This window comes from Zootoca vivipara, chromosome 8 (assembly GCF_963506605.1).
Source record: "Zootoca vivipara chromosome 8, rZooViv1.1, whole genome shotgun sequence".
NCBI classification, from domain to species: Eukaryota; Metazoa; Chordata; class Lepidosauria; order Squamata; family Lacertidae; genus Zootoca; species Zootoca vivipara.
This window is the reverse complement of record NC_083283.1, coordinates 24317054-24330219: the sequence shown is the minus strand read 5'-3', so window position 1 is coordinate 24330219 and position 13166 is coordinate 24317054.

Below are 13166 nucleotides of genomic sequence, written 5' to 3'. Positions count from 1 at the left end.
TTGAAGTATTTATGTATCAGTTATAAACAATACTAGGGACGTGGGTGGCGCTGTGGGTTAAACCACTGTGCCACTTGGGCTTGCTGATTGAAAGGTCGGCGGTTCGAATCCCCGCAACGGGGGTGAGCTCCCGTTGTTTGGTCCCAGCTCCTGCCAACCTAGCAGTTTGAAAGCATGCCAGTGCAAGTAGATTAATAGGTATCGCTCTGGCAGGAAGGTAAACGGTGTTTCCGTGCGCTGCTCTGGTTTCGCCAGAAGCGGCTTAGTCATGCTGGCCACATGACCTGGAAAAACTGTCTGCGGAAGCGGACAAACGCCGGCTCCCTCGGCCTTTAAAGCAAGATGAGCGCCGCAACCCCAGAGTCGTTCGCAACTGGACTTAATTGTCAGGGGTCTCTTTACCTTTACGTTTACCTATTAACAATACTAAGCAGTGTACATAAAATTACAAAAAAACACAACCACCCGAACAATTCAAACAATAAAGACCAGTAAAAATGCGTCATAAAGCCGAACGCTACCTTAAAATGCCTGCTGAAATAAGAAAATATTGGTCACACACCCAAAGTTCAGCAAGGAGGGTGCCTGTCTAATCTCAAGTGGGACGATGTTCTAGTAGTAGCTACAAGTGGTGCTCCTGAGCCATGAGATATCACCAAGAGAGAAGATACACAGTATTCCAAGTGCAGTTGCACCATGTATTTTTATGCTGGCATTATGATTTTGACTTTCATTTTCAATATTTTTCCTAACGATCCCTAGCATGCTAATCTGTCCCTTTCACAGCTGACAACTACAATCTCAAGCTCTTGTTCCAGACCCCATTAGTGTGTATGTCAAGTTATCAGATGATTATTATTTTTTGTCCCAATATGCATCAGTTTGCACTTTCTTACACAGTCTGGAAATATCCTTTTTGGGGTTACCTGCAATCCCTTTCTGTTTTAGCCACCCTATACAATCTGGTATCATAAGCAGAGTTGGCTTCCTCACTGCTCACACCAAATCCCAGTAAATTAATGAACTTCTTAGAAGAATGCTAGTATTACTGACAGAGAAGCCAGCCTCACGCACAGTGCAAATACTGCTTAGGTTACTGCAACAGCACACTGCAAGCAACATTATACAGCCTGACTTTAGCCGAGAGGACGGGTCTTACTCTGTAACTGTCCAAACTTAATAACCTCTGTTGGGGGCTATGCAAATACCAAAATAATATCAAACTGGTTTCAGTTGGTTGCCAATGGTGGAGGATCAAGCGAGGAGCTGGGGGGACGGACAAACGAACGAAACAAAAGGGGCAGAAGAGTTGCTTGAATTAATGTTTCCAATTCAGGCATTGACCTATATTGACCTGCTTCCTGGGACTAAAAGCACAGTTTCCCATTCTGGTGAAAAAAGATTTACTTCCCCGTGGCTTTTAATCGTCAATCTCCCAGCAGACCTCTGTTTTTTTCCTTTAAGGCATTCAATAATTTGTCTGTTTCAGCAGCACACACAGAGTCGCCATAAATCACTGTTTACTTAAATGCTTTCTTCCCTCCACTGGGATGTCTAAGGGTGTTTTGTCATCAGTGCATTTAGGTTATCGAACCTCCCCTCCCCACCCTTGCGCACAGTTTGGAGGGCCATTCACAACGCTCATTCAGCAGAGCATAATGCTTGGGATCCCATACCAGTATTTTTTAAACAATGCTGAGAAAAGCTTTAACACCAGTTAGTAGAAATCTATGTTAGGTGGAGAGGGGTGGTGGATTAAGTTTCAGACATGAAAAAGAAGGTTCAGTAAGTACCAGGACTGCAGTGCTGAATCAAGAATCTGCTAGAATATTCTCAATAGCTCTGTATATTTCCTGCTACAACATTTTCACACAACCGTCTACACAAAAGTAAATTCCATTGAGTTCCCAGTAATTGGCTTTAGGATTGCAGTGCTAGGCATATATCACAATTTATTCCAGTTCTAGTGTACTCTTACTACTGGTGTTCATGTGACATAAGCCACAATCCATATGTATTCTGTAGTTTCTTGAAAAACACCGCTATTCAGTGCATTTTCCTTCAAACCAGCTTCCATCTGATTTGAAAACGCAAGTTGCAGTTAAGCTGAGGTGTGTGTACATTTGAGACACCTGTAGTGTGTGTGCAGATGACAACAATATGCACAGACAAGTGCTTCACTGAATAGTTTTGGGCGCTTGCATGAGGAAACAAATGACATAATATGCATTGGGTGAAGACATCCCTGCTCCCTCTCCCGTGTGACTTCAAAGGCAACGTGGGCGAAACGTCCTTGCTACATTTTAATCAGCTAATGCGCACTTAGCCTTAGTTGACTTAAAAAGTGCCCTTAATGAATCACATCAATAAAAGCTACAATGTGTAGCCTGCATCATTTATTTGAATTAAACAAATATGCATATATGTGCTTAATTAATTTGTTTCAGTGAGTGGTGCACAAGGCTTTGGAAATCGTGATTGAGCTCCCTCGTCCCAGCTTACAGCTAACTCCAAACTGCCCCACCTATCTTTGAAAGGATACTTGTGAACTTTTAAGTAAAGACCTGCTTGATCAGATGAAAGACATGTCTCATCCAGCTGCCAGATGGCTCTGGAAAGCCCACAAGCAGGACCTGAGACCAATAGCCCTCATCTGCTGTAGCTCCCTAGCAACTGGCATGCAAAGACAGAATCACAGGACTGTAGCCTTGGAAGGGACCAAGAGGGTCAAGCTAGTCCAACCCCCTGCAATGCAGGAACCTTTTGCCCAACAGGGGGCTCAAACCCACGACTCTGAGTTTAAGGGTCTCATGCTCTACCGACTGAGCAATCGCCATATAGTCATCATGGGCAGTAAGCAGCCTTTGAAAGTCTGATCTGCCCTGAATATTGTCCAATCCCCTTTTAAATACATCTAAATTGGTAGCAAATTCCATAGTTTAACCATGTAGTGTGTGAAGATGCTTTTCCTTTGGTCAATCCTGACTCTCACACAATTCAGCTTTATCAGATGACATCATCTGAGATAAAGACACGTCTCTACCCACTTTGGGGAAAGATATTGGTAGAGCATCTTTTTTGCATACAAAAGGTGCCAGGCTCAATTCCTTGGCATCCCCAGATAGGGCTGGAAGATAACCCTGTCTGAAATCCTGCGGAGCCGCTGCCAGTCAGAGCTAACAATACTAAAAAAGGTAAAGGTAAAGGACCCCTGGACAGCTGAGTCCAGTCAAAGGCGACTATGGGGTGTGGCACTCATCTCACTTCAGGCCAAGGGAGCTGGCATTTGTCCACAGACAGCTTTCCGGGTCATGTGGCCAACATGACTAAACCTCCACTGGCACGTGGAGGACCGTAACAAGTGCCAGAGCGCACGGAAACACGGTTTACCTTCCCACCACAGCGGTACCTATTTATCTACTTGCACTGGTATGCTTTTGAACTGCTAGGTTGGCAGAAGCTGGGTGGGAGCTCACCACTGTCAAGCAGATTTGAACCGCCAACCTTCCAATCGGCAAGCCCAAGAGGCTCAGCGGTTTAGACCACAGAACCACCTGCGTTCCTTCGACAATACTGAGCTAGATGGACCAGTAGTCTGGCTCAGCATAAGGCAGCTTCCAATGTTCACTTCCCCTTATTATGCATAATTTTATACACCTCTACCATGTCATCCCTTACTTACCTTTTTCCTAATCTAAAACGCCGCGTACCTTTTCCTGGTAAGGGAGATGTTTCAGCCCCATAAGTACTATGGCTGGCCTTTCCCGCTCCATCTCCATAATATTGCTATAGGCTGGGTGGTTAGCCTGGATGTCATATTTGGGGTTGCATATCTTGTGGTTTTATATTTATAAGATGGGTTTCTGCAGAAACAGACTACAGTACTACACTGGTAAATCCAGTCTCTCTGGCTCTAGCCAAGATTGTGATAAATGGCACAGGACTTCAGCCCTGGAGGTCACGTCACTGGCAAGTAAAAGAGAAGATCTGGGGCCAGTCCTGTCTTGGACTGCCCTGGGAAGAGACAGCCCTGCCTGGACTTTCTCTCCATGCTTCATCAAAAGATATGAACTTCATCAAAAGATATGAACAAAGACACCACCCTCTCCAGTGACCTTCGTTCTAAGGAAGCTGAACCTTTAATATGAGCTGGCGTCCTTGAAATCTCTCACTGCTTGGAGATTAGGAGGCACCAAACAAAATTGCTTCTGAGATGCAACAACCAGAACTATACAGAGTATTCCAAGTGTGATATTCCAAGTTTTATATTTTGATCTCTTTACTAATGATTCCTGGCATGGCATTTGCCTTTTTCACATTGCCTGGCATAACTTTTTTCAAGCTAGCCACCATTACCCCAAGATCACTTTCCTGGTCAGTCACTGCTGACACACTCCATCAGTGATTATGTGAATTTATGGATTTCTACCCCACTCTCCATCACTTTACACTTGCATAAATCCTTTGGAGTTCTTTACAATCCCCATTTTTTTTACCAAATTGTTTGGTGTCACCAGCATCAAACCTGGCCTCACTGCTCAACCCTAAACCTCAGTTATTCATGAACTAGTTAAAAACCTCTGTGCTGCTTCCAGACTGTCACTATTTTGTAGGTGGTGTTCAATCATTTACCAGCAAATTTACACTGTGCAGTTCAGGTAAATTTGACTCTCTTGTGCAAGAACCACTGCATTCAGCTAACAACTGACACTTTTTCTGAAATAACACAATACTGTACACACTGTTTCATTGCGCTTTGCAAAAATGCACTGATATATCTTTGTCTAAACAGGACTTTTAAGCTGGAATCCTACAGACACCTAGGGGAAAGGTTCCACTGAAACTAACAATGCTGACTTCTCAACAAACACGCAAAGGATTGTTCAGTTTTGGTATACAGTACACAGTCCTTCCTGCAGAAGCACATAGCCTTGCTTACTTTTCCCTGTTGGAAGAGTTTGTGTTGTTTGGCTAGATCACCTGCAAACATTTATGCAAAACTTTTATAATACATAATACCAGGTGCAGGATAAGCGAGCATTAACAGTATTAACAATGAATATATTTGCATCAAACACAGCCAGAATGACTCTTATCTCATTAGAACCTGTGTAAATGCCACTCATGTGCTCTCTTTAATTCCATCTGCTGTTTATGCCATGTCTCCCCAGGCAACAAGAGGGAACGAAACAGCATATCCTTCACTTACTGCACTCCTGCAGAGAGTGACAGGAAGAAAAATAATGTTAAAAGTCAGATTTATTAATTTTTTTATAAAAAAAAACCTCCCCCAAAATGTTTTCATGTGATTCCCATTAGTTGTGGCTGTCACAACAATTAACATTACAACAATGATTCCCAAACTTTCTCAGTTTGCAGAGCACCTGGATAGCATAGTGCTCTCTGCAAAACACAAGGAATATTCTTTAATGTCATCTTTCATACTAGGAAAAATGTTAATAGTAGATAATATGATGTCATATTATATTATGGTCATATTATTATATATTAAGATATCATATGAAAAAATGAGATTTGGGGAAAAAAATCTAGCCATTAGCTATTTTTTCTGCTGACTGGGAAAAGCCAATCTTTGCCTGATTTTAGTGGTGAAACACCTCAGTGTTCTGTGGGAGCAGAATTTGGGAACCAGCGTGGGATAAAAGAACTTCTTACATCACAATATGGCAGTAAAACATCTCTGCCCTGCCCTCCTGCAGGATTGTGTCATCCACACGATGTTTCCCTCAAACAACACCAGTCTCCATGTTTTCCCCCTGTAAATTCAGGTTTACGCCTCTTCCCACGTCCCCTACTTCCTCTATGCTTATAATTATTTTCCAGCATCGTTCATATTTCCAGCACGGTCCTGAATGGAGTCTTATTTTATATTCTTTTGATTCCTCAGATTTGCACAAAACCAGAAAATTGTACAAGCAAAGTGCATTAAAAAAATTTCTGCACCAGTTATTGCAGCAATTAAAAAAAAATCATGTGTGCTAAAAATTTACAATTGCTAGCAACATAGTCATACTATTCTTTTGATCCCTTATATTTTCACAAAACCAGAAAAATGCACATTTTTTAAAACAGTTGCCTGACTATCTGTTTTTGCACACTTCCTGGGTGGGTTTAAAAAACCCCAAAAAAACTCAAAGTGTGCAAGCAGCTATCCATACACGTACCCTGCCAATAGTCATACAACATAACAATATCAACAAATTAGAAGGCAGAGCCAAACACAAAAGAGAAGTATGAGTTGCTCCTCATATAGGTTCAAATAGGTGCAGGTGAGGACTACTCTGGTCTAATTCTGTGGAGGGTAAATGAATTTTAATAGCTCAACAATGCTTTAATGTGGACAAGCCCACACACAATCTCAGGTGGTATGGAGTTCATTTGGTGGTAACAAATTCATTTGGTGGTATGGAGTTCTCCCAGGCCTTAATATCTTTTAAATATGTCATCCATGTCACCTGAGGCAGTAAGCAGAATAATTAATTTTATTCTAGTTTCTGCAGAAGGGCAATTTGGGCGTTTCTTAGCTTTTGCAGCTAGGCTGAGGTTTGCAGGACTGGTTGCTAAGGTTTTCATTTGTGTCTGGCTACATGGGATTTTATGGCCGGATTTTATTGTTATATTATTGCCAGGTTGGCTTTCATTGATTTATGGTTTTATGGAGTTGTTGTAGGGTTTGTTTTGATTTTATCTTTTAGAGAATACTTTCCATGAGGCAACATGTAAGTTGAATACATAAAATAAAATGATGAAGCTTTAGGCTGGAAGAAGTGCTGGGGCACAGTCTTCTCAAATCTGGGACCCTTCAGATGGTTTGGAATACAGCTCCACAAGGCCCAGCCAGCATGCTCAAAACATCTCGAGGGCCCCAAGTTGGAGAAGGCTGTGCTAAGATATCTGAAAGGGGGTGTTTGATTTGAGGTGTCTCAAGGCTTAAACTGAGATGGACTTTATTTTTATGCATTGGCTTGGGGCCAACATACATTAAATCATATTGTGCTAACATGAATCTTTCGACTGTGTTCTGATGGCAGGAATGAATGATTTGGTTGCGTTTGGTTCAAAATTTACTTTGGGCAGTAGTAGGTAAATGTCAGCCCCTTATCCATTCCGCTCATACCTTTGCCTTGGCAAAACATGCAATACAGCACACATGCCATCCGTTGGAATAATTGTTTTATGGAACACTGCTGGGAAGTCTTATATCACCCCCTGTGATGTGTGTGGGCAGTTAATATGCTTAGAATAAAGTGACAGGAACATTATGTGACATGCAGGAAGCAGCAACTGATGACAAAAGGAATGTTATGCCAGTATCATCATTTTACGGCCCTTCTCAATTTATTGAAATAGGGTGAATTTAGGGAATAGATTTACTTTAATATAAAGAAAAATAATTCAGTGTCCATCATTTGTTTAATAGTGCAGTCCCTATGCACAGGAGTGGAGTAAGTCCCATTGAACTCAATGGAGCTAACTTCCAAAAGACATGCAAAGGATTGCAGTGTCTGATGTGGGCGTGTAAAATGTAACGTGGAAAATTTAGTATGGAACATGGAAAATAAGATCAGGAGTTTTTAGCAAGCACATTGGCAACTGGATGCATTCAGAGATTACCTAAATTCAGTGCAATATATTCTCAAAGTTGGGAGAGTGCTAACATCTGATTCCACTGTGGGTGAGTAGCTCCTGTGTCTGAGAAACTGGTCAGCTGCCAACCCTGGAAGGAGCAGGTTTGCAGTTTGGGGGTGCTTTTGAATCCAGCTCTGTCACTGGAGGTTCAAGTCCTGTAGTGTCTTTGACCAACTGTGGCTGGTTCGACAGCTTACAGCCATTCCTGGACCAGGAAAACCTTGCCACAGTAGTTCATGTGTCGGTTACTGGATTACTGCAATGAGCTCTATGTGGGGCTTCCCTTGTACTTGATCCTGAAGCTGCAATTGGTACCGAATGCCGCAGCACAACTGCTGACAGGAGTGAGGCCTTGTCAGCGTATAACACCCGTGCTCAGAGATCTGCTGTTTGCCAATTTGCTACTGGGCCAGGTTCAAGGTGTTTCTATTAGTATATAAAGCTCTTAACAATTTGGGGCCAGTTTACCCATGAGATAACAATATGCACCCACAAAACTGCAGCGATCAGCAAAACCGGCACTCCTACAGGTGCCACATAACACCTGTTCTGTATTTATAAGAACTTGATCGTTCAATGCAGCTGTGACGCGGGATGCAGGACACCCGCTGGGACACAGGTGGCACAGTGGTCTAAACCACTGAGCCTCTTGGACTTGCCAACTGGAAGGTCAGCGGTTCGAATCCCCACGAGGGGGTGAGCTTCTGTTGGTCTGTCCCAGCACTTGCCAACATAGCAGTTGGCAAGTGCTGGGACAGACCAACAGAAGCACACCAGTGCAAGTAGATAAATAGGTACTGCTAGGGTGGGAAGGTAAACAGTGTTCCTGTGCGCTCTGGCTTCAGTCACAGTGTCCAGAAGCAGTTTAGTCATGCTGGCCACACGACCCAGAAAGCTGTCTGTGGACAAACGTCAGCTCCCTCAGCCTGAAAGCGAGATGAGTGCCACACCCCATAGTCGTCTTTGACTGGACTTAACCATCCAGGGGTCCTTTACCGTTACCCTAATGCAGCTGTGCCTACACTTTGGAACTCCCTGCCTATTGAGAGCAAACAGGCACCTCTTCATTGTACTCTTTTGGGCACCTGCTAAAACATTCTGGTTTAGACAAGCCTACCCAGATCCTACCCAGCGCGGGTGGCGCTGTGGGTTTCAACCACAGAGCCTAGGGCTTCCCGATCAGAAGGTTGGTGGTTCAAATCCCCGCAACGGGTTAGCTCCCTTTGCTCGGTCCCTGCTCTTGCCAACCTAGCAGTTTGAAAGCACGTCAAAGTGCAAGTAGATAAATACTGTAAGTAGATAAATACCTCCGGCGGGAAAGTAAACGGCATTTCTGTGTGCTGCTCTGGTTCGCCAGAAGCGGCTTTGTCATGCTGGCCACATGACCTGGAAGCTGTACGCCGGCTCCCTCGGCCAATAGAGCAAGATGAATACCGCAACCCCAGAGTCGGTCACAACTGGACCTAATGGTCAGAGGTCCCTTTACCTTTACCTTACCCAGGTCCTTAGAAAGTTGAGGTGATTTTTGTTGTGTATTGAGTCAAAGGATTTTATATCTGTATTATTATTGTCTGTATTTGCATTAGGATAAAGTAACTGCCTTTTGGTTCCAGAGGGTACAGTACAGCTACTATTGGTTCATTTAAGCTGCTGTATTTGGATCCTCTGTCTTATTGGTTTCCTCCAAAAGGCAGCACTGTGATTGCTTGATATTGTTCCCTCCAAAATGTATCCCTTCCTAGCTAGTCCCCTGTCCCTATAAATGTAGCTTTCCTCTCCTCAGTCTTCAGTCTTGTTCACTTTAATAAAGAGCTGTTACTAGAGAACTGTCTCCAGCATGTTTTGTCAAGAGAGCTGAAATCACAAACCCCACGTCACAACAACTGGCGACGAGGATGGGATCCGGAATGCTGAGGAGCGGTTAAACACAACCCTGCCTCAGAGTCCGGATTGCAGCTGAGAACAAGACTCACTGGCCAGCTGAGAAGACGACCCTGCCCGCTAGGACAATGGAGAGTCCAAGGGTATTGGAGCCCTTCCAGCCATCAGAGCCCCACACCTGGGAAGACTACGTCGAACGCTTCGAGTTCTTTGCAGTGGCTCAAGGGATCACCGATGCCAGCAAAAGAAGGGCCACATTCCTGAGCTACTGTGGGCCCGAGACCTTCAAGCTGGCCAAGGCATTACTTGCTCCAGCGAAGCTGAGTGAGACATCTCTCAAAGATATTCTTGCCTGCCTAACAAGCCACTTGGCGCCTACTGAGACCAAGATGGCCCGGCGGATGGAGTTCCATAAGAGGCAGCAGCATGCTGGGGAGTCTGTATCCACATTTCTGGCTGAACTCCGGAAGCTCGCTCAGCACTGCGGCTTCCAAAATCTGGAAGAGACTCTCCTGGATCGGTTTATTGGTGGTCTGAGCAGCAAGAAAGCCAGAAGACGCATCGTGGCTAAAGAAGAGGTTACCCTTGCTTCAGCCTTGAAAGAGGCCACCGCCACGGAGAATTATGAAAGAGAGGAGCTTGATGCCAGTCGCAAGGCCACTAAGCCACAGATAGAAGTTGCGCATGCCATGGACGAGCTAGAGGCTACTCCGAGCCAGAGCCCAGTCCGTGGGGTCGAGTCGGTGCGTCAGGCCTGCACAGTGCACAGAGATCGCCGAGGCAGTTGCCCAGGTTGTGGCGGAAACCATGAAAGGAAGAGTTGTCGTTTCAGGGATGCTATCTGCCGGACGTGCGGAAAGACGGGTCACATCGCCAGGGTCTGTAGATCGGCGGCGTCGGGAGCGACAGGAGCACCTAGACTGGAGCATCGCAGACCGCCCACAGCAACTCGTTTTCTAAAGGACTGCCACTACGTAACGGAGATCAACGGGAGGGCCGTGCAGTTTCCAGCGCAAGGCAAGGCACACGTCAAGGTGAAGATTGAGGGTCAGCAGTGCGACATGGAGGTGGACTCCGGATCCGCATTCACCATCGTGTCGGACCAGACCGCGAAGACATTCTTCCCCAGGGGTAAGTTGCCCCCTCTGGAGCCCTTTCCGGCAACCTTGCAGTCGTACTCAGCAGGCCGCATCCATGTTATGGGAATGTGTGCCGTGAGAGTACAGTTCCGGGACAAACAGGCTGTACTCAAACTGGTGATTGCGAAGGGCAGTCGCCCCAGTCTCCTGGGCACTGACTGGTTCCCTGCCCTGGGACTGAGTATCTCAGGGCTTAATTCAATCCAAACCTGCCCTGAGATGAGTGAGGTATTATGCAAGGAATTTGCTGGTCTCTTTAATGGAAAACTGGGTTGTTATAAAGGGCCCCCAGTTGACTTCGAGTTGGACCCCGGGGTGGCTCCAATCCGACTCAAACCAAGGCGAGTGCCATTTGCACTGCAACCCAAGATCGAGGCAGAGCTGGATAAATTGGTCAAGCAGGGAGTTCTCTCACCCGTGGACTCTGCTAAGTGGGAGACTCCAATCGTCACACCCCTTAAAGCAAATGGGGAAGTCAGGATATGTGCAGATTACAAATGTACTATCAATAAGGCACTCAGGGGAAACTCATACCCCATTCCAGTCGTATCACATCTGTTGGCTAAACTGGCTGGGGGCAAGGTGTTCGCCAAAATTGACCTGGCACAAGCTTACCAACAGCTGCCAGTAACCCCACAATCAGCAGAAGCACAGACTATTGTCACACATAAAGGGGCGTTCAGAGTTAACAGATTACAGTTCGGAGTTTGTGTGGCCCCAGGGATTTTTCAAGGGCTCATGGAACGCCTGTTAAGAGGTCTGCCGGGGGTCTTGCCATTTTTTGATGATGTTTTGATTGCTGGAAAAGACCCACAGGAACTGGTTGCGCGTGTCCGTGCAGTGTTGCTCAAGTTCAAGGAGGTGGGGTTGCAACTGAAAAAAGAAAAATGCAGTTTTGGGGTGCCAACTGTGGATTTCTTGGGGTTTAAAATTGATGCATCAGGCATCCACCCCACAGATGCTAAGATTAAGGCCATCATCGAGGCACCACGACCACAGAACAAGACTGAGTTGCAGTCATTCCTGGGACTTATTAACTTTTATCATTCGTTCTTACCCCAGAAAGCTTCGGTAGCTGAACCATTACATAGACTATTGCAGAAAAAGAATGTGTGGCGATGGGGGCGGGAGCAGCAGAAGGCTTTTGACTCCTTGCGAGGAATGCTGAGTAGCAGGAGCGTCCTTGCTCATTATGATGAGTCAAAGCCGCTGGTCCTGGCATGTGATGCCTCTCAATACGGTCTGGGGGCTGTGCTGAGTCATAGGGAACCGGATGGGTCGGAAAAGCCCATCTCTTTCTATTCCCGTACGTTGTCGCCCACAGAGCGCAACTATGCTCAAATTGATAAAGAGGCACTGGCTATTGTGTCCGGAATCAAAAGGTTCTATGATTATTTGTACGGTCGCCATTTCTCCATTGAAACGGACCACAAACCACTGTTAGGGTTGTTCAACCCAAACAAACAAACACCACAAATTCTCTCCCCCAGAATGTTGCGTTGGTCAATATTCCTGAATGGGTTCCAGTACACATTGACCCATGTGCCGGGGAAACAGTTGTGCCATGCTGATGCGCTGAGTCGATTGCCCCTTCCTGGCGGGAGCAATGAGGATCCTGCTCCGGCGGAGCACATTATGATGCTAGAAACACTTCCGGGGGCTCCTGTAACAGCTACGGATATAGCTGAGAAAACTAGGAAAGATGCTGTTCTCTCCCGTGTGCTCACTTGGGTGGGGAGGGGGTGGCCAGGTGGTCCGCATGAAGAAAAATTCAGGCCTTATGCGACAAGGCAGCACGAATTGTCCATGCATAAGGGTTGTCTCCTATGGGGAGATAGGGTGATAATCCCAGCACCACTGAGAAACAGGGTTCTTGAGACGCTTCACATGGGACACCCGGGAATGGTCAGGATGAAGTCGCTAGCCCGATGTTATGTGTGGTGGCCTGGAATGGACCAGAACATAGAACAATGGGTACGAACATGCAAGGCATGCCAAGAGGTGCGGCCAGAAGTGGCCAGAGCACCAATCCACTGGTGGGAGCAGTCCAGGACTCCCTGGAGCCGGCTGCACATAGATTTTGCTGGGCCATTCCAAGGGAAGGTCTTTTTGGTTATCGTTGATGCATATTCCAAATGGTTAGAAGTGGCGATGGTCCCTAGCATGGCATCAGCTGCCGTAATCAAGGTGTTGAGGTAGCTGTTTGCTACCCACGGGTTACCTGAGACCATTGTATCAGATAATGGGGCAGCTTTTGTATCCCAAGAATTCAGGGCATTCTTGGCTGATAACTTTATAAGAGGGGTCACATCCGCGCCCTTTCACCCATCCTCCAATGGGCAGGCTGAGCGCATGGTAAGAACAGCCAAAGAATCCATTGCGCGCTTAATGGAGGGTAACTGGTCGGCTCGCATTGCGCGAATGTTATTTTTGCAGCATGCGACGCCGTGTACTGCGACGGGCAAGTCGCCAGCCGAGCTGCTCTTAGGTAGAAGA